Genomic DNA, 24,011 nt, shown 5'->3' on the forward strand with positions numbered 1-24,011 from the left:
AACTCTATCAACCTGCCCAGCTCATTGCACGATGGGGGTCTAAGAAAACATTTCACTGGTTTTGTACTCTGAGCATTATTCAAGGCCCATTTTTAGTTTACTAAAAAGATGGTTTTGTAAATGTATTTCACACAAGTAGGGCCACACTCAACCATTGCCAGAGACAACATGTACAGCCTGAAAGAGAAACACTGCAGTTCCCAGAGTTTATAGTATCATGCCCTCCTTTCTTTGATTTAGATTTTAACAAGACAACAAAACCATCTTTTATTTAGTTGAAATGCATATAAGCAAGAAAACAACAAAGTGAGGGCAAGTTCATGCCCCATATCTTTCTCCTGGAAACCCTTCCTTTTCTTTCTTTCTAAGGCTATAACTGTGATTATCTATTGTCTTACAGATATCAGAGGAGGATATTTTACATTCACTACTAAAGATTGTCAGATATTTAAGTAATTTTTCTATTTAAAGTAACAGGGAGGAAAGTTTATGCCATTTTTAGCTCAGCTCTTGCTACAGCCCATAAAGGTAGATAGTGATGTCAGAACAAATAAGAAAAATCTGCGTTCTGACCTCCCACGTTCACTTTTAGCAATGTAGATCTCTACGATGAATTGTTTTCTTTTCTGGACACCTTACTTACAACCAGATTACTACCTTCTTGCAGTTTCTTATCAGTTTGCAGTACAATATCACTTCAAAACATGTATTTTCTTCTCCCACCCTGCCTTGCAGAACTTCATGTACACATTGCTCTGATTTCCCATGTCCTCTATCCCTCTTGCCCTTTCCTTCTGTTGCCTGGGAAAAGAATCTGAACATTCCCATTACCAGGGAAGCTCAGCAAAAACTAAGCCAACATGAATTACAGCTTGTCTCTTCACATCAGCTTTTCAGCAGAAATGTAAACATGTATATGAATATCCCATCAGCCATTTCTATCCCTCTTTTAGAGTCAAAATACCTTTAAAAATACCTTTACAAATAAAAACTTTACAAGCAACATTAACTAGAAACACTCAAGATTATTCACTTCCAAATACACTGTGACCAGAGTTGGTCGTGTTCATTTCTGAATTGTTATGATTCTTACCCTTCTATCATATGTTGAAAGATGGGTTCCTTCAACATCCTGAGAGTCTGTGAGCTCTTTAACAATGGTCCAAAACTGGACTTTCACTGGATAACACTAGAAATAATCTTTTCCATCAATGGCATTGATCAGCTGAGGGACAAGTAACTGTCATTCCCCGTCCTTGCAACAAAACAAATCAAATGAAAACATACCCCATAACACCATACATGCTGACTTGGGTAGCTCTACTCATAATGGAAAGAATAGGACTTGACAAATAAACAACCAGGATAAAGTGAAACTCATGTTAAATGTAGAATTTATTCTTACAGTTTACTACTTTAAAACTACCCCTGAAATCTACAGGATGATTTTTAGCTGAACTGTGCTGCTTTAAAAATGGAAGCATCATCTAGTATTGATCAGGGGAGCAGCATTCTCCTCCCACGTAAGCAGGTGATGGGTCATGTATGAACCACGATCTCAGCTGGCAAAGATGTAAGCATGAAATATCACCCATTAAACCCAGCTGAGATGCTGGTTCATACATGACATGGCAAAGTACAAAAATATTAAAAGGTTTCACTTATAAGACATTCAGGATGCTCTCTTGAACACACAGATTTCCATTAAGGCTGCATCTGAAACCAGAAAAATATCTTATGGTGATTTCAGAGAGATTTTACTAGGCAATAAGCAATTGTATATAATTTCAAATCAATTTCCAAGGACAATGCTTACATCTTCATTGAGTTCACCTAACACAGGCTACCACGGAGATCACCAACACTGACTGCATATTCCAAGAAAACAGCAACATGTAGTGCTGTGACCTACAAAAATACGTGATGCAATTCAAAAAGGATCTGCTAACACAGAACCTTGCAAACACAGGCTGAATACCACTAGGTCAGTAATACCACTGGATATGCATGGATGTTTATTAGGTATCAGTTGTGCCTCTGAAACACTTACTGGACACACTCTAAACTTACAGGTTCACTCTTAAAAGCATTTTCAAATTAATTAATGCAACCTTTTGCTTAGTTATAAGCTACCACATAGTAACCAACACAATTGTTCTTTCAGCTGTAAATTACTCAATGTTCTTCAAGTGCAACAGTATACTCTTTGTTTTTGTAAGACTGATTATAACTGATTATAATTTCCCATCAGAAAGGGAAGATGAGAAGGGGATATTACTGTGGGTTGTATTAAATTAAAGCAGATTCTCCTAGCTGATTCCCAAAAATGACTGCATCTCGTTTTGTTCCTCACCAACGCACAGAGACAGAATAGAACAGCTTGCAGAACCTTAACTATTAAGTACAAATAAACACAGCGTAAAAAACCCCATGGACTTATCTACAGATAACAGAACTTCAAGAACAAAAATAACATTCATGTTCATGAAAAAATATAAGTGTATAATATGTATTTGTACAATTTTGAGTCTTTCTAAAATTCATTACTAAAATATCTCTACACCAAGCCTACCCCAAATACATGCAAAACAGTAATTTCTATTACCTGTAACATTAAGAGTTCTAAGGATTTTGCATACACCATAGAAATGAATAATGAAAAATATTTCCGCATCCATTTTAAAGGAAAATGAACTTAGTAAATTTTCACAAACCAGCACACATGCAGCAAAAAGAAAAAAAATAAAAATCCAGAAACCCTGACTCCCCCATTTCTCCCAACTTTATTTGCTCACTCATTATTGATTACCCTAAACCACCTGGGACCTCAATGAAATTTTCAACAGCTGTTTCTTCTTCTTTTCAGTTTTAATTTCCATGTTATTTAGACCTTTTGTTTATAGTTCATGCAATGTAAGGTTTAACAAGTCATTCCCCTAAACACTTAAAAGAATATTATAATAAACAATTTCAACAAAATTCAACAAATAGCTTGACAAATGGAGCACAGGTGTTAAATGGTAACTGTGAGAGATTTTCTCCTAGGTGGAGATGGGAGGAATGCATAAAGTGACAATGGGAGACAACATGCATTTTAGCATCAGCTGTTCTCAATTAATTAATTAATTTTGTTATTTTCAATAACATAATCTGAGATAATGTTATACTTTGCATTATCATTTTTAACATAAAAGAAGACCTGGCATACCATAGCAGCTCTTCTATCTAAACAATTTTCTTAGGTACATCAGTTTACTTTATTATTCATCACAAAGTTACATTTCATCTAAAGTTAGAAATGCAATTGTGGTCTATCCAGTCTTCATTTGTATTCCTTATTTACTGGTGTTTGTTAAACTAAGAGGATTTCATTACACAGCTGTGTAGTGCATTCATTTGCCTCTTTCTTGTTTAACTATGTGATGTGGATAGTCACATATACCAGTTCACTTTGCTTCTCTTCTGACAATAGCTGGTTCATACTATTCAACATAGGGAACTGGCTGTGATATCTACACGTGATCTTCCAGATAAAACACAGGTCAAAGTTTCCAGGATGTGTGACAGTTTCTCAGCTACCCACCAATGATCCAAATGCATGGCAAGCAAATCATAGAGCACCATAAATTTTAGTGAGATGAACTGAAAGTGCTTGCATGTCATTATTTTTCCTTTAAAGTTCATTGGATGTTTTAGAATCGAAACTGCAGACTGTGATCCACATTGTTTTTCTGTCATTTACAAAGAAGCTGTATTTATGCTCATTTAACCTGACAGCATTCAGTATGGCTAGACCATAGAGCTTTTTCATGACTCTTCCAACTTGCTGTTGAATTTTCTATTTAGAGCCCCACCTCCTGAAGCAAAGATTTCTAGTCCTCATATGTTAAAGGAGAAATTCAAATAGACCTTAAAAGATACAGAAACTAGAAGTACTACAAAAATTACATTTTTCTACCTTCATGGATTCTGGATATTGAGAGCTGATGACACAGAGAATTGCACAGATGCTTTGCACAGATATAGATGATTACTAAAGAGAAGGCAGCAGAGAATCTGTCTCTGAGGATGGGAAGATAAATTTGTTACCATCTGGTAAAGACCAGATCTTCAAGTAATATAGATTTATAGAGGAACTTCGAAGAGGTTACCTGCTGGGAATTTGAGCAAGCTATTGATTTAGAAACACATAATACAAAGATGCTATTGTAAATTCAAGTAAAATAGTAGTTTTTTAAAGCAAAAACATTTGTTTTGCAGTCTTGGAACCCAAATATTGCATTGCCATGCTCAAAGATTAAAGAGAAATCTGATGCAACCCAGAAGATACAAAGAATGACTGACTAGAAAGTGATCCAAAATTCAGGTATCTGGTAAGGTATATTTTGGTGCCTCACAACTTCACAAAGCAAATAGAAAGCACAAATATGGACCACAATGAAGCATAACCATGACTCACTAATGAAAGCCAAGTTGTAAGCATCTTCAGTCTCCCACAGTTTGGTTAAAAAGAAGAGGGGGAAAAAAAAAGAAGTTATAATTAACAAACTACTTGGATTTCAACTGCTCAAGTTACACCTGAGTTATACCAGCCTTATGATAGTAGAATCCATCACCATACCTTTTTTTACGGTTGGAAGGCTATTTTTATACACTTTTTAACCACAGTATCAACTGTCTATCAAATGGATGAACAGAAACAAAAATTGAAAATTATTCTGGGCATCATTTTGCCAGTTATGTTTCACAGCATTTTCCTGACTTGAATACCCTGAGGTCACTTATCCTTTGTAACAACAGAGAAATTATGCAGCACCTTTCCAGCTACATTAAGGTCTTGATAATAAAAGGTCTACCAGAGCCCAGCATACATTTACAAATTACAATAGCCAATCACCTCCTTACCACACAACCATGTTTTAGCTGTACCTTATGTTCAGTTCCTAATAAGTAGGATACAGAAGTTCTTATTCAGAAGATTATTTAGCTGGGAATGGCCTCTGGAAACAGAGGGATTATCAGAAGCCACTGGAAGGTGACAGGGACAAGATTATCAGAAGGGAGGCTGAGGCAATGCATTAGCATTTGCAGTATCACAGAGCCTGAAGTTAAGCTTGGGGTGGACACTGTGGAAATACCTGGCTCGAATTCATCTCCAAGGTGAGGACCATGTTTCTCTACCTTAGGCACTAACAGAACAGTCAGTCCAAGATCAGCAAGTCAGAAAGGTTGCAGCATCTGTCACTGGCAGCCTGGTCCTTTCAGCTAGGAGCTCTGCCGACAACCAGAGAATCCCAGCAGTCGACCACATCACCACAGTTCTGGGAGAGGGACATGGCCAAAGGTGCAATTACATCAACAGCTCCTGGTAGCCACCTCCACCAGGCAACTCCTATGGAAATCCCATCAGAAACTTTCCTCCCTGAGGCTCCTCCTTGGGATTTTGCTCACTGTGGAAGCAAAGGTGGGACTGGCTGCAACCCCGTTAACCTGATTAGAATCACAGAATATCTCAAGTTGGAAGGCACCCATAAGGATCATGGAGTTCAACTCCCTGCTCCTCACAGGACTAGCTAAAACTAAACCATACGACTAAGACCATCGTCCAGACACTCCTTGAACTCTGACCGGCTTGGTGCTGTGACCACTTCCCTGGGGAGCCTGTTCCAGTGACCGACCACCTTCTCGGTGAAAAACCTTTTCCTAACGTCCAACCTGAACTTGACCTGACGCAGCTTCATTCCATTCCCTCGTGTCCTGTCACTGGTCACCAGAGAGGGGAGACCAGGACCTTCCCCTCCGCTGCCCACCTTGAGGAAGGTGTAGACTGCGATGAGGTCCCCCCTCAGCCTTCTATTCTCCAAGCTGAACAAGCCAAGTGACCTCAGCTGCTCCTCATAAGTCTTGTCCTCAAGACCTTTCACCATCTTGGTCACCCTGCTCTAGACACACTCTAATAGTTTGATGTCCTCCTTGTATTGAGGCACCTATGGTGGCTTTTGATTGCTACAGAACTACTTATAGGGCACTTGTGTCTTACACCCTCTTCAACAATTACCAGCTAACCCACTCTCAGACTTCACCAATATCATAACCATTCCCAGAGAACCTCTTAGAATCACCAGATATTTACCTCACTCAAGCACCAATCTGAACCTGGTCAAGTGCCAGCAATGCTAGCATTTACAGCACAGCAGGCCTGGATTTGAAATTCGTATGTAGAGCAGTAGGCCAGATCAATAGAAACAAAACCTGAGTCAGAGTAGAACCAATAAACCTCACGTTATTGCCTGAAAAAGAGACAAAACATTCTCCTGATGAGCCACCCAGACTGCTAGACCAGGCATGATATGTGCACCAGTGCAGAATTTGACCCAGCAAATAAGAGACATTGAGAATGGGAGACTCCAACATGTCACCTTACAGTGATGCATAGGACAGTATCAGAATGCAAATGTTTAAAACAAATACATCTCATTTATTTTTTCCTTAGAACAGTTCCAATTAAACTTGTTAAATATATATTTCTCTATGTTCCCAGCCTATAAGGTACACTTAGCATCTTTTATATATTTGCATTCACAGCAAAAAATGAAACCAACTACAAATGAGTATTCAGTGCCATAAGATATCCCAAATGCATGATCTAGATCTGTCCTAAGTAGCCATAATGAAATTGAGGGACGGCAATCCGCTACTTTAAGAATAAATTGCACATCAGTCCAAGTGGCATGTTTCATCAGTTAACGCCTGTGAAAAAAAAAGCATGTGTTGCACGTACAAAGAGATGCATCTTGCAGGGTCTGCGTTTGCAAGAGAGAATGTCTTCACACACAGAGCCACAAATACACCAACCCTGACACCCCAAAACGCACACAGGCGCGTTTCTAAAAAGACACGCTCGGCAAGAAACCCTGTGCAATGCTGTGCAGATCATGGAACGGGCAAAGACGCACCGCGAGTAAAAATAAACCAGGGGAGTGCCTTCACAGCTGCTCTCCGCTCAGCTGCGCTGACTATCCCCCCAGATGCCATCTCACCGAGGCCCAGCCCGGCTCCGCCGGCTGCAGCCTCCGCACACCGCGCTCAGCCCTGGAAAAGCCCCTTCCTTTGTAACCAGCAATCGCACCCAGTGCACGGCGCTCAGCGCGGGGAAGGCAGGATAATGACCAACCTAGAACACAATAGCGCGGGACCGGAGAGAGCCGAGGTATCTGCGGGCACGGCGCTGCAGGCTGCGCCCTGCCACACCTCTGGCTCCATCACCGGCTCCATCACCTCCACCTCCTGCCCGGCTCCATCGCTCCCTCTCCCCCGCCACGCCGCCGCCGCCCCGGCCCCTCACCCCGCGCCGCCGCCCTCGCCCCGGCCCCGGCCCCCCCCCAGCCGGCCGAGGTCATTGTTCCGCCGCGGCCGCCGCCGCGGGGACCCGGCGACCCCCCTCCGCCTCCGCTGCTCACCGTGCCGCGGCCAGGAGAGGATGCCGAGCGGCGAGGGACGAGCACGGCGCATCCATATTCCCGCCGCCGCGGCGGCTCCAGCACCGGCCCCGCCGGCCTCCTGCGCGCCGACGCTGAGGGCGGGCGCCCGCCCCGCCGCCTCCCCGCGGCGGAGGCCTGCGCTGCCGGGCCGGGGTCTGCGGCAGGCCCCGCCCCACCTGCCGCCGCAGCGCCGCGCGACCGGCCGCCATGGCAACGCCGCGGCGGAGCGGCGGAGGCGAGGGGAGCCGCGGGGCGAGTCTGGCCGGCGGGAGGCGGCAGCAGCGCCCGCGGAGGGGCTCCGGCGGCACTGCCAGCCGACCCCGCGGCCACCGGCGGGGGGCGGGGGGGTGTCTGTCAGGGCGCCGAGCGCGCCCTAGCCCCGGCGGGGCGGTGTGGGACCCGCTCGGGGCGGGCCCGGCTACTCCGGCCGGGCGGTCGCTGAGGCTGAGGGGCCTTCGCCCTCCGGCTAAGAGATGGGGCGGCACGAAGCGTCCGGAGCCTGGGGCGGGGGGGGCCCACGGCGCTCGGGAGCTCCCCCGAAGTAGAAAACTGGCGTACGCCGGGGGCGAGATAGGGCCTCACGTCCCCGCAGCCAGAATCGCACCTCGGGCCCAAAAAGCGCCTTCCCGAAGGAGGGAGCTGCCAGCGAGGCAGGTGTCAGGCCGGTGTTCCCCATCACGTTCTGGGGAGCAAGCTCCAGCCCAGGCTGAGTCCATCGGGACTGTTCATGTATGCCAATAAACTGCAGAAGCAGTCACGCTCCTGCGTAGCCCAAACGTCAGTGAGGCACTCGTGCAAACAATGACCGCAGAAGCCCCTGCTCTTCAGGTTCTTCAGAAGCTTCCTCATCTCCATCCTTCTGGAGACTGACAGAGAGGTCCCTGGAAGAGGTCAGTAGACTGACAATAATAAACACACCAAGAATTCCAATCGTTATCCTTCTGGCACTTTACAGAGAAGGTATGTATTGCTGTTAGACCTAGTCAGATAAGGTGTTCGTTTTTCTGCAAAAATAGACTCTCTTTTTGTGGGCAAAGTGAAGACAACTGTTGCATTTTTGGGGTCTTTTTTCTAATCACAGCAAAGTGCAGGAAAAAACATTCATGGAAACGAAAAGATAGTTTAGTTGGGTACTGGATTTGCAGGTTATCTCCGTTCTGTAAAGTGGTTCCCTAGTCAGTGGCAATATCAGAACAAAACTAGTGACAAAGGCTGAATTTTGAGTCCTCCAGCCTGAACACCAAATTCCGTCAGAGTCCTCCTTAATATCTAGTTCTTAGGCCTCACATTAAGTGCCAGTGTTTCAAACTTTTACCATGAAATCTTTCAGAAAACGAGAAGGAAACCTGGCACTAGAAGCAGAGGTCTCAGAGTAAAGAGTCTGGCACTGTATACCTGACTCATGGCTGACCAGTTTGTCCTGGCTTCAGCTTTCTCACCTGGAAAGCGGAGGCATTTAGTTTTTCTCAGAGTTGTGTAAGAGATTCAGTTAATTTTTATTTTTTTTTCATTTTGTTTGGCAGGATCTGTAATATAATGCCAAGAGATCCACTTGAGCATTAGATGCATATATGTCATGGTTTAACCCCAGCCAGCAACTAAGCACCACGCAGCCGCTCACTCACTCCCCCCCCATCCAGTGGGATGGGGGAGAAAATCAGGAAAAGAAGTAAAACTCCTGGGTTGAGATAAGAACGATTTAATAGAACAGAAAAGAAGAGACTAATAATGATAATGATAACACTAATAAAATGACAACAGTAGTAATAAAAGGATTGAAATGTACAAATGATGCACAGGGCAATCGCTCACCACCCGCCGACCGACACCCAGACAGTCCCCAAGCGGCGAAAACCCTGCCCCCCCCACTTCCCAGTTCCTAAACTAGATGGGACGTCACATGGTATGGAATACACTGTTGGCCAGTTTGGGTCAGGTGCCCTGGCTGGGCATGAGAAGCTGAAAAATCCTTGACTGTAGTCTAAACACTACTGAGCAACAACTGAAAACATCAGTGTTATCAACATTCTTCACATACTGAACTCAAAACATAGCACTGTACCAGCTACTAGGAAGACAGCTAACTACATCCCAGATGAAACCAGGACAGTATCCACCCCTTATTCTATACCATTGACGTCATGCTCAGTTCCCATACCTTTAGTTACATTCTGATCAATCATCACCACCTTTCCATCCCTTTGAGACATATGAACAATGATATATATATATATATAAGTATACACACACAGAGATATCAGTTCTTTAGTTCTTTATGTTCATAAAATGTTTGTTGAGTTCATTTAGTTTCTGACTCTGGGCTCCATCTGTCATACCAGTCTGTCTGAGCAGGAGGGATGGTGCAAAGTCCTCTCAGTCGGTAGAGCAGAATTGGGCTTCAGTGCGGTGTGACGAGCAGATGACATTTGACGCAGCAGGAGGATGGTGTGCACCGTTGGATTGTTGCATGCTGGAGTCAGTTCTGGATCCACCTCTACTGCGCTTTGCTCAGTTTTATCACAGTTCTTTCTTGCTTGATCCAAGTGATTCTTACTATAGTACTATGGATATAGCATATAACAATTATAGTAATGATAACATACAGTAGCAGGATTATATAGCAACTAATATCATACAGTTTAATTCTGGCTATTTTCACCTAAAATCAAATCCCCTTGAGGCACACATCGGACTTCCCCATCTTTTCGCATCACCCACCAAGTGCACCCAGGCCCTTGAGCAAAAGCAATCCCACGAATGGGTTTACCTTTGCCTGAGGCAGGAGTAACCCAGACTGTTTTCCCTAACATGTTCTTCATGTGCACTACAGGGACTTTATCCCCTTCTACAGTATGTAAAAATTCTGATTGGGCAGGGCCACTCCGATTGGCAGATCCTCTGGTGTTGACTAACCAGGTGGCTTTTGCTAAATGTGTATCCCAATGTTTGAAAGTTCCGCCCCCCATTGCTCTCAATGTAGTCTTTAACAGTCCATTGTATCGCTCAATTTTCCCAGAGGCTGGTGCATGATAGGGGATATGATACACCCACTCAATGCCGTGCTCTTTGGCCCAGGTGTCTATGAGGTTGTTTCGGAAATGAGTCCCATTGTCTGACTCAATTCTTTCTGGGGTGCCATGTCGCCACAAGACCTGCTTCTCAAGGCCCAGGATAGTGTTCCGGGCAGTGGCATGGGGTACAGAATATGTTTCCAGCCATCCGGTGGTTGCTTCCACCATTGTAAGCACATAGCGCTTGCCTTGGCGAGTTTGTGGGAGTGTGATATAGTCAATCTGCCAGGCTTCCCCAAATTTATATTTCAGCCATCGCCCTCCATACCACAGGGGCTTTAACCGCTTGGCTTGCTTAATTGCAGCACATGTTTCACATTCATGGATAACCTGCGCGATAGTGTCCATGGTCAGGTCCACCCCTCGATCTCGAGCCCATCTATATGTTGCATCTCTTCCCTGATGGCCTGAAGTATCATGGGCCCATCGAGCCATAAATAGCTCACCCTTATGTTGCCAGTCCAGGTCCACCTGAGACACTTCAATCTTGGCAGCCTGATCCACCTGTTCGTTGTTTCGATGTTCTTCAGTGGCCCGACCCTTGGGTACGTGAGCATCTACATGACGTACTTTTACAACCAGATTCTCTAGCCGGGACGCAATATCTTGCCACAGCGTGGCAGCCCAAATGGGTTTACCTCTGCGCTGCCAGTTGCTCTGCTTCCATTGCTGTAACCACCCCCACAGGGCATTTGCCACCATCCATGAGTCAGTATAGAGATAGAGCACTGGCCACTTTTCTCTTTCAGCAATATCTAACGCTAGCTGGATGGCTTTCACCTCTGCAAACTGACTCGATTCACCCTCTCCTTCAGCAGTTTCTGCAACTTGTCGTGTAGGACTCCATACAGCAGCTTTCCACCTTCGATGCTTTCCCACAATGCGACAGGATCCGTCAGTGAACAGGGCATATTGCCTCTCATTCTCTGGCAGTTTATTATACAGCGGGGCTTCTTCAGCACGTGCCACCTCCTCCTCTGGTGACATTCCAAAATCTTTGCCTTCTGGCCAGTCCGTGATTACTTCTAAAATTCCTGGGCGACTGGGGTTTCCTATGCGAGCCCGTTGTGTGATCAGTGCGATCCACTTACTCCACGTGGCGTCAGTCGCGTGATGTGTAGAGGAGACCCTCCCTTTGAACATCCAGCCCAGCACTGGTAGTCGGGGTGCTAAGAGGAGCTGTGTCTCAGTACCAACCACTTCTGAGGCAGCTCGAACTCCTTCATACGCTGCCAATATCTCTTTTTCAGTTGGAGTATAGCGAGCCTCGGATCCTCGATATCCTCGACTCCAAAACCCCAGGGGTCGGCCCCGGGTCTCCCCAGGTGCTTTCTGCCAGAGGCTCCAGGTAGGGCCATTCTCCCCAGCTGCAGTATAGAGCACATTTTTAACATCTTGTCCTGTCCGGACTGGTCCAAGGGCTACGGCATGAACAATCTCCCGTTTAATTTGTTCAAAGGCTTGTTGTTGTTCAGGGCCCCATTTAAAATCATTCTTCTTCCAGGTCACTTGATAGAGAGGGCTTACAATCAAACTGTAATTTGGAATATGCATTCTCCAAAACCCCACGACACCTAAGAAGGCCTGTGTGTCCTTTTTATTAGTCGGGGGAGACATAGCTGCTATTTTATTAATCACATCCATTGGGATCTGACGACGTCCATCTTGCCATTTTATTCCCAAAAACTGGATCTCCTGTGCAGGTCCCTTGACCTTACTTTCTTTTATGGCAAAACCGGCTTTCAGAAGGATTTGGATTATTTTCTTCCCTTTCTCAAAGACTTCTTCTGCTGTGTTGCCCCATACGATGATGTCATCAATGTATTGCAGGTGTTCCGGAGCTTCACCTTTTTCCAGTGCAGTCTGGATTAGTCCATGGCAAATGGTGGGGCTGTGTTTCCACCCCTGGGGCAATCGATTCCAAGTGTACTGGACACCTCTCCAAGTAAAGGCAAATTGTGGACGACACTCTGCGGCTAGAGGGATTGAGAAAAACGCATTAGCAATGTCAATTGTGGCATACCACTTGGCTGCCTTTGACTCTAGCTCGTATTGAAGTTCTAGCATATCTGGAACGGCAGCACTCAGCGGTGGTGTAACTTCATTCAGGCCGCGATAGTCAACTGTTAGTCTCCACTCCCCATTAGACTTCCGCACTGGCCATATGGGACTATTAAAGGGTGAGCGGGTTTTGCTGATCACTCCTTGGCTCTCCAGTTGGCGAATCAACTTGTGGATGGGAATCAGAGAGTCTCGGTTGGTGCGATATTGCCGCCGGTGCACCGTCGTGGTAGCAATTGGCACTTGTTGTTCTTCAACCTTGAGCAACCCCACAATCGAAGGGTCTTGAGAGAGACCAGGCAGGGTAGACAGCTGTTCAGTGCCCTCCGTCTCCAAGGCAGCTATACCAAAAGCCCATCGATACCCCTTCGGGTCCTTAAAATACCCCCTCCTGAGATAGTCTATGCCAAGGATACACGGAGCCTCTGGACCAGTCACAATGGGGTGTTTCTGCCATTCATTTCCAGTTAGGCTTACTTCAGCTTCCAATACAGTTAATTCTTGGGATCCCCCTGTCACACCAGAAATACAAATGGATTCTGTCCCTTTATAACTTGATGGCATTAGGGTGCACTGTGCGCCAGTGTCTACTAGAGCCTTATACTCCTGTGGGTCTGACGTGCCAGGCCATCGAATCCACACAGTCCAATAGACCTGGTTATCCCTTTCCTCCACCTGGCTGGAGGCAGGGCCCCTCTAATTCTGGTTAGAGTATTCAGTATTCACTTCTCGTAAAATTGGCTCAGAAGTCCCTTCAAGAGGATCAGAAATGAAATCAGCCCCTCTACTCTGTTTGGAAACTGGAGCGGCATTTTTCCTGGTAGATTCCCCTTTTGTGGTGGTTTTTCCTCGCAGTTCACGTACCCGTGCATTTAGGACCGAGGTAGGTTTTCCGTCCCATTTCCTCATGTCCTCTCCCTGATCACATAGGTAAAACCACAGGGCACCTCGCGGTGTGTACCTTCTATATTCTCTCTCTTGGGAAGAGGAGCGCTCACTCCTAATAGCTGAGACATTGGTCCTTACACGTGTGGAGTAGGACATATCCTCTTTGATTCGTTGGACATCCTCGGACAGCTTCTCCACAGCTGCAATGCAGGCTTGTAGGGAGGAAGAGAGATTTTCTTCGTATTGACGGAGTTGGCGAGCCACTTCCTCCACTGTCGGTGCCTCTTCATCCTTCCAGGCCATTATTGCCAATGCGTTGGCATAGGATGATGGTGCGCTCCGTACAAACTTCCGCCACATGGGTCGTGTGCATTGGACTTCATCTGGATCTTTGGGTAATTGTGGGTGGTCCGGGTCATGATGGATCGTCTCTAGCACAGCTAATTCCCTCAGATATTGAATACCTTTTTCCATGGTGGTCCACTTGCTTGATTGACATATAACATCTTCCTTAAAGGGGTACCTTTCCTTCACACTTGACAGGAGTCGCCTCCAGAGGCTGATGGCTTGTGTCCCTCTTCCAATTGCCTTGTCAATGCCACCTTCCCTGGCAAGCGATCCCAGCTGCTTGGCTTCCCTACCTTCTAATTCCAAGCTATTAGCCCCATTGTCCCAGCATCGGAGGAGCCAGGTGATAATATGCTCACCTATGCGGCGGCCAAAGTCTTTTCGCAGATCCCGCAGCTCACTCAAGGATAGGGACCGGGTTATTACCTCTGGTTCTGCCTCTTCCTCCGGTTCCCGTGATGACCCTGGTTCATCTTCATCCTTCGCTAAGCGAACTGATTTTTTTGTATATTTCTTTTTCTGTACGGGGGCAACTGATGCTGGTGCAGGTTGGTCCGCTGGTTCAGTTGCAGTATCGCTCACTGGGTTTTGGATAACCGCAGTGTCTGTCACCGAGGTTTGGGTAGCAGCAGTGCTCGTCGCTGGGGCTGGAGGGACTGCAGTGCCCATTGCTGAGGTTTGGGTGGCTGCTGTACTCATTGCCGGGGCTGGAGGGGCTGCAGTGCCTGTTGTTGAGGTTTGGGTAGCCCGAGTTCTCGTCGCCGGGGCTGGAGGGGTCACGGTGCCTGTCGCCAAGGTCTGGATGCCTGCAATGCTCCTTGCCGGGGCTGGAGGGGCCGCAGCGCCCGTTGCCAAGGTTTGGGTGGCCGCGGTGCTCACCATTTTGTTGTTAGGTCCAGAGACTTTCTCTTCCCCTTGAGGGTACTGAGTGGTGTCAAACAGGGCTCGATAGGCATGGGCCAGGCCCCAGCACGTTGCAGTGATTTGTATCTCTCTGGAGCTGCCGGGGTGACAGCATACCTTTTCCAAATATTTTACTAGTTCTTCTGGATCCTGCACTTGTTCAGGGGTGAATTTCCAAAACATCGGAGGTGCCCACTTTTCTAGGTATTTGCCCATACTACCCCACACACCCTGCCACTCATAATTATCCAGCCTTGGGGCACATCTCTGGGTGATCTTCTTAAATAGCTGTTTAACCTTAAACGAGAGCTGAACCACATTCAGAAGTATGCTAATTCCTAGCAGTAGGGCTAGGACCGTGCTAGTCCCAACATTCCAGGAGTATTCAAATTTTTCAAAATTCTCAAACACCATTGTAACTGGACCGAAGGAGAAAGGAGAGGGGAAGAAAGGTACCCCACCCACAGACTGGTTTTCCATGGAGGAAAGGTAAATGGTATAATTATTAATAGTTTCCCACAGATGGCTCCCGCAGTATAAAGGTGACAATGCTAAGTGCAAATACCGGATTAATCCCACAGCTGATGACTTTATCATACCATAAACCAGAGTTATACCATACATCAAAGCGAAAACCTTAATCCACCTCCCACGGATGATAAGCAGTAGAAGAGGAACTACATACAGCAAGCGAGGTGATACATAACAGAGCCTTAAAAACCAGAGCAACAACTCTAAGAATGCATAAATCAACATAATGAATGCTTAGGACAAATTTGTTTTAACAAGCTCTGGTCAGGTTTGTCGTTATCTCAACCCTTCGTGCCCCACGTTGGGTGCCAAAAGGACTGTCGTGGTTTAACCCCAGCCAGCAACTAAGCACCACGCAGCCGCTCACTCACTCCCCCCCCATCCAGTGGGATGGGGGAGAAAATCAGGAAAAGAAGTAAAACTCCTGGGTTGAGATAAGAACGATTTAATAGAACAGAAAAGAAGAGACTAATAATGATAATGATAACACTAATAAAATGACAACAGTAGTAATAAAAGGATTGAAATGTACAAATGATGCACAGGGCAATCGCTCACCACCCGCCGACCGACACCCAGACAGTCCCCAAGCGGCGAAAACCCTGCCCCCCCCACTTCCCAGTTCCTAAACTAGATGGGACGTCACATGGTATGGAATACACTGTTGGCCAGTTTGGGTCAGGTGCCCTGGCTGGGCATGAGAAGCTGAAAAATCCTTGACTGTAGTCTAAACACTACTGAGCAACAACTGAAAACATCAGTGTTATCAACATTCTTCACATACTGAACTCAAAACATAGCACTGTACCAGCTACTAGGAAGACAGCTAACTACATCCCAGATGAAACCAGGACAATATAATACAGCCTAATACTTACCAAAGAGTGCAATAGGTTCCTCTGTTCAACCCCATGTGTACTCTGTCCTTATGCACCTGAACCCACCTCAAAAGGAAAAGCGCTTGCCATTTACATGGCAAGCTCGAAGAGCCTGAAGTGGAAGATGCTATAAGTGGGCTTTATAGAATTACAGTGTTTTCATAAAAAATATCCCATGGGCAGTTAACACATTCAGTGATTGAAAAAAGCTGCAGTGCCCAAAATAAAGCCAAGTTCTGTTTTTTAAAAGCTGCTGTCTGTATATGCCTAGCCTAAATGTTTTATTTTTCATGTCATGGTTACTGACTGAATAGCTCTGGAAATGGCCTTCTGAAAGACCAGTACAGTGGCTGCACAAGATAAATGGAAGGTCTGAAGTATATAAAAAAGGGAAAAAACAACTGTGAAGAATACTAAGGCATGTTACATAGCATGACTTCTCTGGGACTGCAGGCACTGTAAACTGTAAAATTAACCTAACAGGTTCTGGCAGGGTCAGTTCAGTGTCCTGATGACGGAAGGATCCTGTGGCAAAGAGTCAGCAAAATAGCTTGTAGGCCCCTTCCACTGTCAGCAAGCTCCCTGGGAGGCAAGGCTGTGGTGTCAGAATTGTAGAATGGTTTGGGTTGGAAGGGACCTTACAGATCATCTTGTTCCAACCCCCCTGCCATGGGCAGGGACACCTTCCACTAGACCAGTTTGCTCAAAGCCCCATCCAACCTGGCCTTGAACACTTCCAGGGATGGGGCTCTCTGGGCAACCTGTTCTAGTCTCACCACCCTCACAGTAAAGAACTTCTTCCTAATATCTAATCTAAATCTACCCTCTTTCAGTTTAAAACCATTACCCCTCATCCTGTCACTACATGCCCTGATAAAGAGTCCCTCCCCATCTTTCCTGCAGGCCCCCTTTAAGCACTGGAAGGCTGCTATAAGGTCTCCCTGAAGCCTTCTTTTCTTTAGGCTAAACAACCTCAACTCTGTCAGCCTGTCCTCATAGGGGAGGTGCTCCAGCCCCCTGATCATTGTTGTGGCCCTCCTCTGGACCTGCTCAAGCAGGTCTATATCTTTCTTATGCTGGGTGCCCCAGAGCTGGACGCAGTACTGCAGGTGGGGTCTCACCCAAGCAGAGCAGAGGGGCAGAATCCCCTCCCTCGACCTGCTGGCCACACTGCTTTTGATGCAGCCCAGGATGCAATTGGCTTTCTGGGCTGCAAGCACACATTGCTGGCTCATATTCAGTTTTTCATACCCCAGTACCCCCAAGTCTTTATCTGCAGGGCTGCTCTCAATCTGCTTATTGCCCAGCCTGTATTTGTGCTTGGGATTGCCCCGACCCATGTGCAGGACCTTGCACTTGGCCTTGTTGAACTTCATGAGGTTTGCACAGGCCCACCTCTCAAGCCTGTCAAGGGCCTTCTGGATGGCATCTCTTCCCTCTAGACTATCAACCACCCCACTCAGCTTGGTGTCATCCGCAAAATTGCTGCACTCAATCCCACTGTCCATGTCCCCAACAAAGATGTTAAATAATACTGGTCCCAATACGGACCCCTGAGGGACACCACTCATCACTGGGCTCCACCTGGATATTGAGCCATTGACTGCAACCCTTTGAGTGCAACCATCCAGCCAATTCCTTATCCAGCAAGTGGGCCACCCATCAAATCCACGTCTCTCCATTTTAGAGACAAGGACGCTGTGCAGGACAGTATTGCACAAGTCCAGGTAGATGATGTCAGTCACTCTTCCCTTATCCACCAATGCTGTAACCCCATCGTAGAAGGCCACCAAGTTCATCAGGCACGATATGCCCTTAGTGAAGCCATGTTGGCTGTTACCAATCACCTCTCTGTTTTCCATGTGCCTTAGCATAGTTCCCAGGAGGCTCTGCTCTGTGATCTTGCTGGGCACAGAGGTGAGACTGACTTGTTCCCCAGGTCTTCCTTTTTTCCCTTTTTAAAAATGGGGGTTATGTTTCCCCTTTTCCAGTCAGTGGGAACTTCACCAGTCTGCCACAACTTTTCAAATATGATGGGTAGTGGCCTAGCAACTTTCATCTGCCAGTTTCCTCAGAACCCTCAGATGCATCTCATCAGGTCCCATAGACTTGTGCACATTCAGGTTCCCTAGATGGTCTCAAACCTGATCTTCTCTAATGGTGGGAGGTTCTTCATTCTCCCAGTCCCTGCCTTTGGATTCTGTGAATTCAGCGGCTTGGCTATTGGACTTGCCAGAGAAGAGCAAGGCAAAGAAGTTGTTGAGTACCTGTCATAGTTTAATCCCAGCCAGCAACTAAGCACCATGCAGCTGCTCGCTCACTCCCCCCCACCCCCAGTGGGATGGGGGAGAGAATCGGGGGAAAAAAAAGTAAAACTTGTGGGTTGAGATAAAGACAGTTTAATAGGACAGAAAGGAAGAAAATTAATAACAATAACAATAGGATTGGAATGTACAAAACAAGTGATGCACAATGCAATTGCTCACCACTTGCTGACCTATGCCCAGTTAGTTCCTGAGCAGCAACCCCCCCCCAGGCCAACTCCCCCCACTTTATATACTGGGCATGATGTCACAGGGTATGGAATACCCCTTTGGCCAGTTTGGGTCAGCTGCCCTGGCTGTGTCCCCTCCCAACTTCTTGTGCCCCTCCAGCCTTCTTGCTGGCTGGGCATGAAAAGCTGAAAAATCCTTCACTTTTAGTCTAAACACTACTTAGGAACAACTGAAAACATCAGTGTGTCATCAACATTATTCTCATACTAAATCCAAAACATAGCACTATACCAGCTACTAGGAAGACAATTAACTCTATCCCAGCCAAACCCAAGACAGTACCTCAGCCTTCTCCATGTCAATTGTAGCCAGGTTTGTACAGTTGTAGTTTCTTTCATCTTCCTTTATTGTCGTGTGCACCTGAAGAAACCCTTCTTGTTATTTTTTACGTCTCTAGCCAAGTTCAGCTCTAGCTGTGCCTTGGCTTTGCTGATCCCCTCCCTGCACTCCCAGGCCACATCCCTATAATCTCAGGATGTGCATCCCTGCCTTCAATGCCTATGCATTGTATGTCCTCTAATTCCTAGGATTTTTAATTGGGACTTAAAAAAAATTATTGGCAGTCAACCTTCTTGAGGTCTTTTCTGTTTATCATTCATAAACATTTTCCCATATTTCCACCAGTTAGAATTCTTTGTTGAATCACAATTCCCTTGTCCCAGTAAAGACCTTGATTTTGGTAGTTAAGCCATTGGATACTTTGTTCTCACTAAGTGTATTTGGGCTGCTTCTTCCAACTCACCTTTTGCCATCTCTACCTGCAGCACTTGTAGCCTCTTGTAAGAGGGACAAAACTGCATGGTCTCTGTAGTGGCTGAATTATCCGGTTAGTTGACCAGAGGGCGTCAGGGAGCAGCAAGGGCTTGCTGCTGCGCAAGGGAAGTCAAGCCAGGAGCAAAGGGTAACAAAAATTTTACAAATGGTCTCGTTCATATCCTCAGGTTTGCATGCAGTAATTATGGGAGTGCTTGCAAAAAACGTCAAGATCCAATTTTGCTGCTTAAACCCATCTGCTGTAGAAATGCTGGTTCAATAGGTGCTAAGAAGCATAAAGCAAGACACAGAAATTTCTAGAGGTGCCCAGAATTAGGAAAATGGGATCCCTCTGCTATATGTACACAGTGCAAATGCATTGTACAGAGGGCCAAGTGCTGTGATGGTACTGCCTTGCCTTGCCTGCAGGTTTCCTGGTGTGCCCACCTGTGTCATCAGTCTCACGAAGCACAGGAAGCTACAGATAAATGGAAAGGGCTTTTAAAATGCTTTTTCCTTAATTAAAATCATGCCAGACATAGGGATAAGGCTGTAATAAATTTGTAGGGGTGAATAAGGACGCTAATTCTGAAACAAAGGCGTAGTTATCTTTTTGCCTCTACTGTTGGAGTTTTAATTGCAATACTGACACCAGTGCTACCTCAGCTAGTACTTCCTGCCCTCTCTTCGCAGATAAGGACTCAGTGTCACCATCTTACGGCAGCCACGGGAGCATGGTGGGTAGCACTGGTGCAAGAGGGACTGCGCTAGGCAGCACCTGCACACATGCAGCCTTCAACCACCTCTTGTCAGCATCCTTCAACATACTATTGCATGGCCCTCTGCTCACCACTGTAGTAACACTTTCACTATTCAGCAGCCTCAGACGTAAGGTGCCTACAAGCTCTCTGCCAACAGCAAGGCTGATAGGAGCGGTCTCCCAGGAGGCAGGTTGTGTAATGAGGTGGACAAATAGCCCAGCACACTCCTTCCTCTGACCCACGTTAGCAGATGTGCGCAGGAGTCCTGGTGGAAGAAATCGGAGATCATGCCTCCCCCCCTGAGAAACACCACAGTATTTCCAAAGAAGGAATGTTTATGATACTCAGCACAGGTAATTTTTTTTTTTCCCTCATTGCTTCTGGTTAGTCTCAAAGAAAATCCAACGTGTCTTTATTAAGATGCAAATACCACTGTTCATTTACCACATGAAGCTCAGCAGCAGCAGAATCATAAAAATACCTCAAGTGGATATGGGTTTTTCCCTCCATTATTTTTAAAGATGAAAAGAAATACATAGGAGCCACAGTAACACACACCATATTACACCAAATGGCTAAGCTGAATAAACACAGAGATCTTATACAGTCCCATTACAAGACAGGAGTCACAGTTAACATACTGTATAGCTGGACCCTAGCCATACATAAAGATAGGTTTAGACAGGCCACAAGCCAGATTCCAGCTACATTATGACATTTTTTTACCTACTTACACAACACAGCTGAGTAAATTATCATGATGGAAAAAATCAGCAAAATCATTCAAGCAGGACAGACTTACATAGTACAGATGTATAGGGAAAGACTCACAGTGAAGAGAAAGGAAGAGGGAAGTCTGTGAACCAGGCCAAGCAATCACATTTGCTAGTAACAGGCCAGCTGCCTGGAATAAATAGGATAACTGAGGGAAGCCTCTATCTCAAGATAAAGGAAAAGGCAAGAGGTTTCTTGGATGAAATAGATCAGGCAAGCAATAATCTAAGAACCAGAATCTAATTTTAAATGAGCTGAAGAGCAGAAAACACGAATGCCTGAAATGGAGCACGCACTAATGCCCTTTGAGAACAACTACTAACAGCAGCAGTCAAATGAAAGGGGAGCAGGGACTGCTTCAGACAGATATATGTTTGATTCTGCAGAACTGGCGTGCCCAACTGTAACAAACTCACGGGCTATCGATTAGGCTGGTTTCCAATTTCTGGGGGTGATCAATAATTAGAGCTTTAGTTGGGGATTCACATTGCCCCAAAATGGTTATTGACACAAGAGCCTCAATTAGTTTACTGCAAGAGCCCTGGGCCCTGGAGGGGAACTCCAGAATCACCGAACAAATGCAGTCTGCATCATATACCTGGCATAAAGAAGAAAGAGATTTTAGAACTGCTCTTTATTCAGACAGTGCAATTGGTAACTCTTGAGATTTACTGTGTTCAATAAGCACAGAATTCTGAACAAGAGAAAGGCATTTCAAGAAAAATAAGTTTCACTCTGGATTCAGCAAATGGTTATATTTGGCAGCAGCCTGGATGTACAGGAGAGAAACAGGTGGTTCCAGCAATACACTTCTGTTGCAGGTGTCTAAGCACCACTGAAGCAACATCTGGAGGATACAGACAGGCAGATTCCAAACTGAAATATTGAGAAAAGATGAATCAGAATATGGACAAATTCACATTCACATCACTGGAACAGGTCTATGTCTACAACCAGAAAGACAGTAAGTACCCAGAAGTAGCAAAAAAGGTGCACTGGCTTACAGCCAAGAGTATTAAAATGTAGGAAAAAATGCCTAAATAAGTCAAGCTTTGGCTACTACAGCACTCAAGCAGAACATTCAAAAGTTGTGACAGCTGAAAAATCTTGCCTCAGCTCCTGTGTATCCCAAGGTCATTCTCTGTTCTGTTCCTTCATTGCAGATTGTGTCCTCACATGATACTAATCACTGACTGAGAAACAAGAACACTTCAGCAATGGTGTTCTGACAGCTGAATGGTAGTGAAAAATATTAACTGACCACTGGCTACGTATGCTAATAAAATAAATGTCAGAAGACATAGCTATCCATCTAGGCCACAACTTCAAAACAGTAGATTTAGAAAGCTCCTAAACTGCAAAGAATGGAATGCAGAAAATGATGTAACATGCCAAGATTATCAGTGAAACCCCATGTAGCTAGCCCAGGAAATGGCAAGGGCCAGCTGTGATTCTGGAAACAGCAAGTCCTGCAGTGTATCAGGTTGAAATACTATAAGAAAGACTAAAATAATCTCAGAATAAGCAGTTTCACTAATAACAGTTAAAACTTTGGAAAAGAGATCCAAAAAATCTAACAACCGAATAGGTCTTCTTGGTTTGTTTTATAGGGTGATCCTCCAAAGGATGATAGCTTGAAGAGAAGTAGCTCAACCTATTAATAGTATTGTTCATTTCAGTAATGTCCTTTCAAGAAAGCATGTTAAGTACAGAAAGACTCTAGGAGAGGTGAATAATGAACAGTGGAGTACTATGACTGAACCAAGATAAAAATAGACAGAACCAGGATAGAAGGAAGACTGTTATTCAGTACTGGAGGACACATATGTCTAGAAATCAATTTGTTTCCAAAATTTAACCCCATTATGCACAATTTTAATTGGTAAGTGTGACTGATGTGAAATCCAGTATCTGCTTTGAAGAGATCTGTCAATATAGTAACAAAATAGAACATTAGAATGATTTTTTTCCCCCCAAACTCTCACAAAGTATTAAGAAGCTAATCTTAATAGTTCTCTGTAACACTGTTCCTAGAGCACATGAAGAGTTTGAAAGTTTTTCTTCAATGCCTCAGGTATTAGAATGCTCTCATAGGTTTAATGATTATTTATCCTAACTATAAAGCTTATTTGTTTTACCAGAAGGCAAAGACAGAACTAGATTTGTTTTGCTGCAAAAATTGTTTAATTTACATTATAAGAACTTGCTGTTTATGTGGCATAAAAATTGATCATCAATTGTCATTACTAACTACTGATTTTTATAGGTCACTGGTGTTTGTAACAAGATGTGACACATTATTTATGTATTATAAGATACTAGAAAGCTAGTAGACTAGCTTGTAATTTTAAATATAGTAATAGACCATATTAAAAAAAAGGAGGAGGTCCCATTACATCTTCAGTTTTAAGACAGTAGGTAACCTCTACTTACGTGTCATTTTCTCCTTATTCTTAACAAATCACTCCCACCTTGTGCAATAGATATCATTACCAATAGGGACTGTCACACTTGCACAACTGGCATAACATAGCAGACGTGTCAATCAGCACACTTTCATCAAACACAACTTTCTGAACTTGGTATTAAGTGCCATTATCTAAACTAGGGGTAGGGGAGACAAAATGATGAACTCACAGTCCTCACAACCCAACTTAGACATAATTGCTCAACCCTCCTGCATCTTTTACAGATGAGTATTTAAAGTAGGTGTATCTGGAAGAAGTATCCTCCACATCAAGGGAAACCATTTCACTGATCATCCCGATAGAAGCCTCTTCAAAACACAGCAAGCAAGGTGCATCGTATTAGATCAATGCCATTCCGCTGTTTAGATCTGGTGAATACAGTTAATCCTTACAGCTAGCCTCCCACAATGACATCTGGATACTGGATTTAATGCAGGACCTTCATAAGCACCACAGTTGGGACAATCTTAATTAAAAAACATTCAGTTGAAACTTGGACTATTTCCTCCTAAGGAAATCTTCAGACAATTACAAAAACT

General features: G+C 45.0%; 1 protein-coding gene and 1 long non-coding RNA gene across 6 annotated transcripts in view; one reads left to right on the forward strand and one right to left on the reverse strand.

The window, feature by feature from the left end:
• JAKMIP2 (janus kinase and microtubule interacting protein 2) overlaps positions 1-7,654 on the reverse strand; it is a 70,775-nt gene extending 63,121 nt beyond the window's left edge. For 3 of the 5 annotated variants that reach the window (XM_069772542.1, XM_069772541.1, XM_069772539.1), the window contains exon 1: positions 7,461-7,570. The gene's annotated coding sequence lies outside the window, so the exon portion shown is untranslated. Of the gene's footprint in view, positions 1-7,460 lie in introns of all 5 variants that reach the window. The other 2 variants (XM_069772543.1, XM_069772540.1) reach the window with 2 other exon arrangements.
• Positions 7,655-7,721: 67 nt separating this feature from the next.
• On the forward strand, positions 7,722-23,799 carry LOC138682334 (uncharacterized). Its single transcript, XR_011322438.1, has 3 exons — positions 7,722-8,441; positions 21,826-21,968; positions 23,697-23,799. It is a non-coding gene; the product is annotated as an uncharacterized lncRNA (long non-coding RNA).
• The last annotated feature ends 212 nt before the right edge of the window (positions 23,800-24,011 follow it).

Source organism: Haliaeetus albicilla, chromosome 27 (genome assembly GCF_947461875.1).
Source record: "Haliaeetus albicilla chromosome 27, bHalAlb1.1, whole genome shotgun sequence".
Taxonomy (NCBI): domain Eukaryota; kingdom Metazoa; phylum Chordata; class Aves; order Accipitriformes; family Accipitridae; genus Haliaeetus; species Haliaeetus albicilla.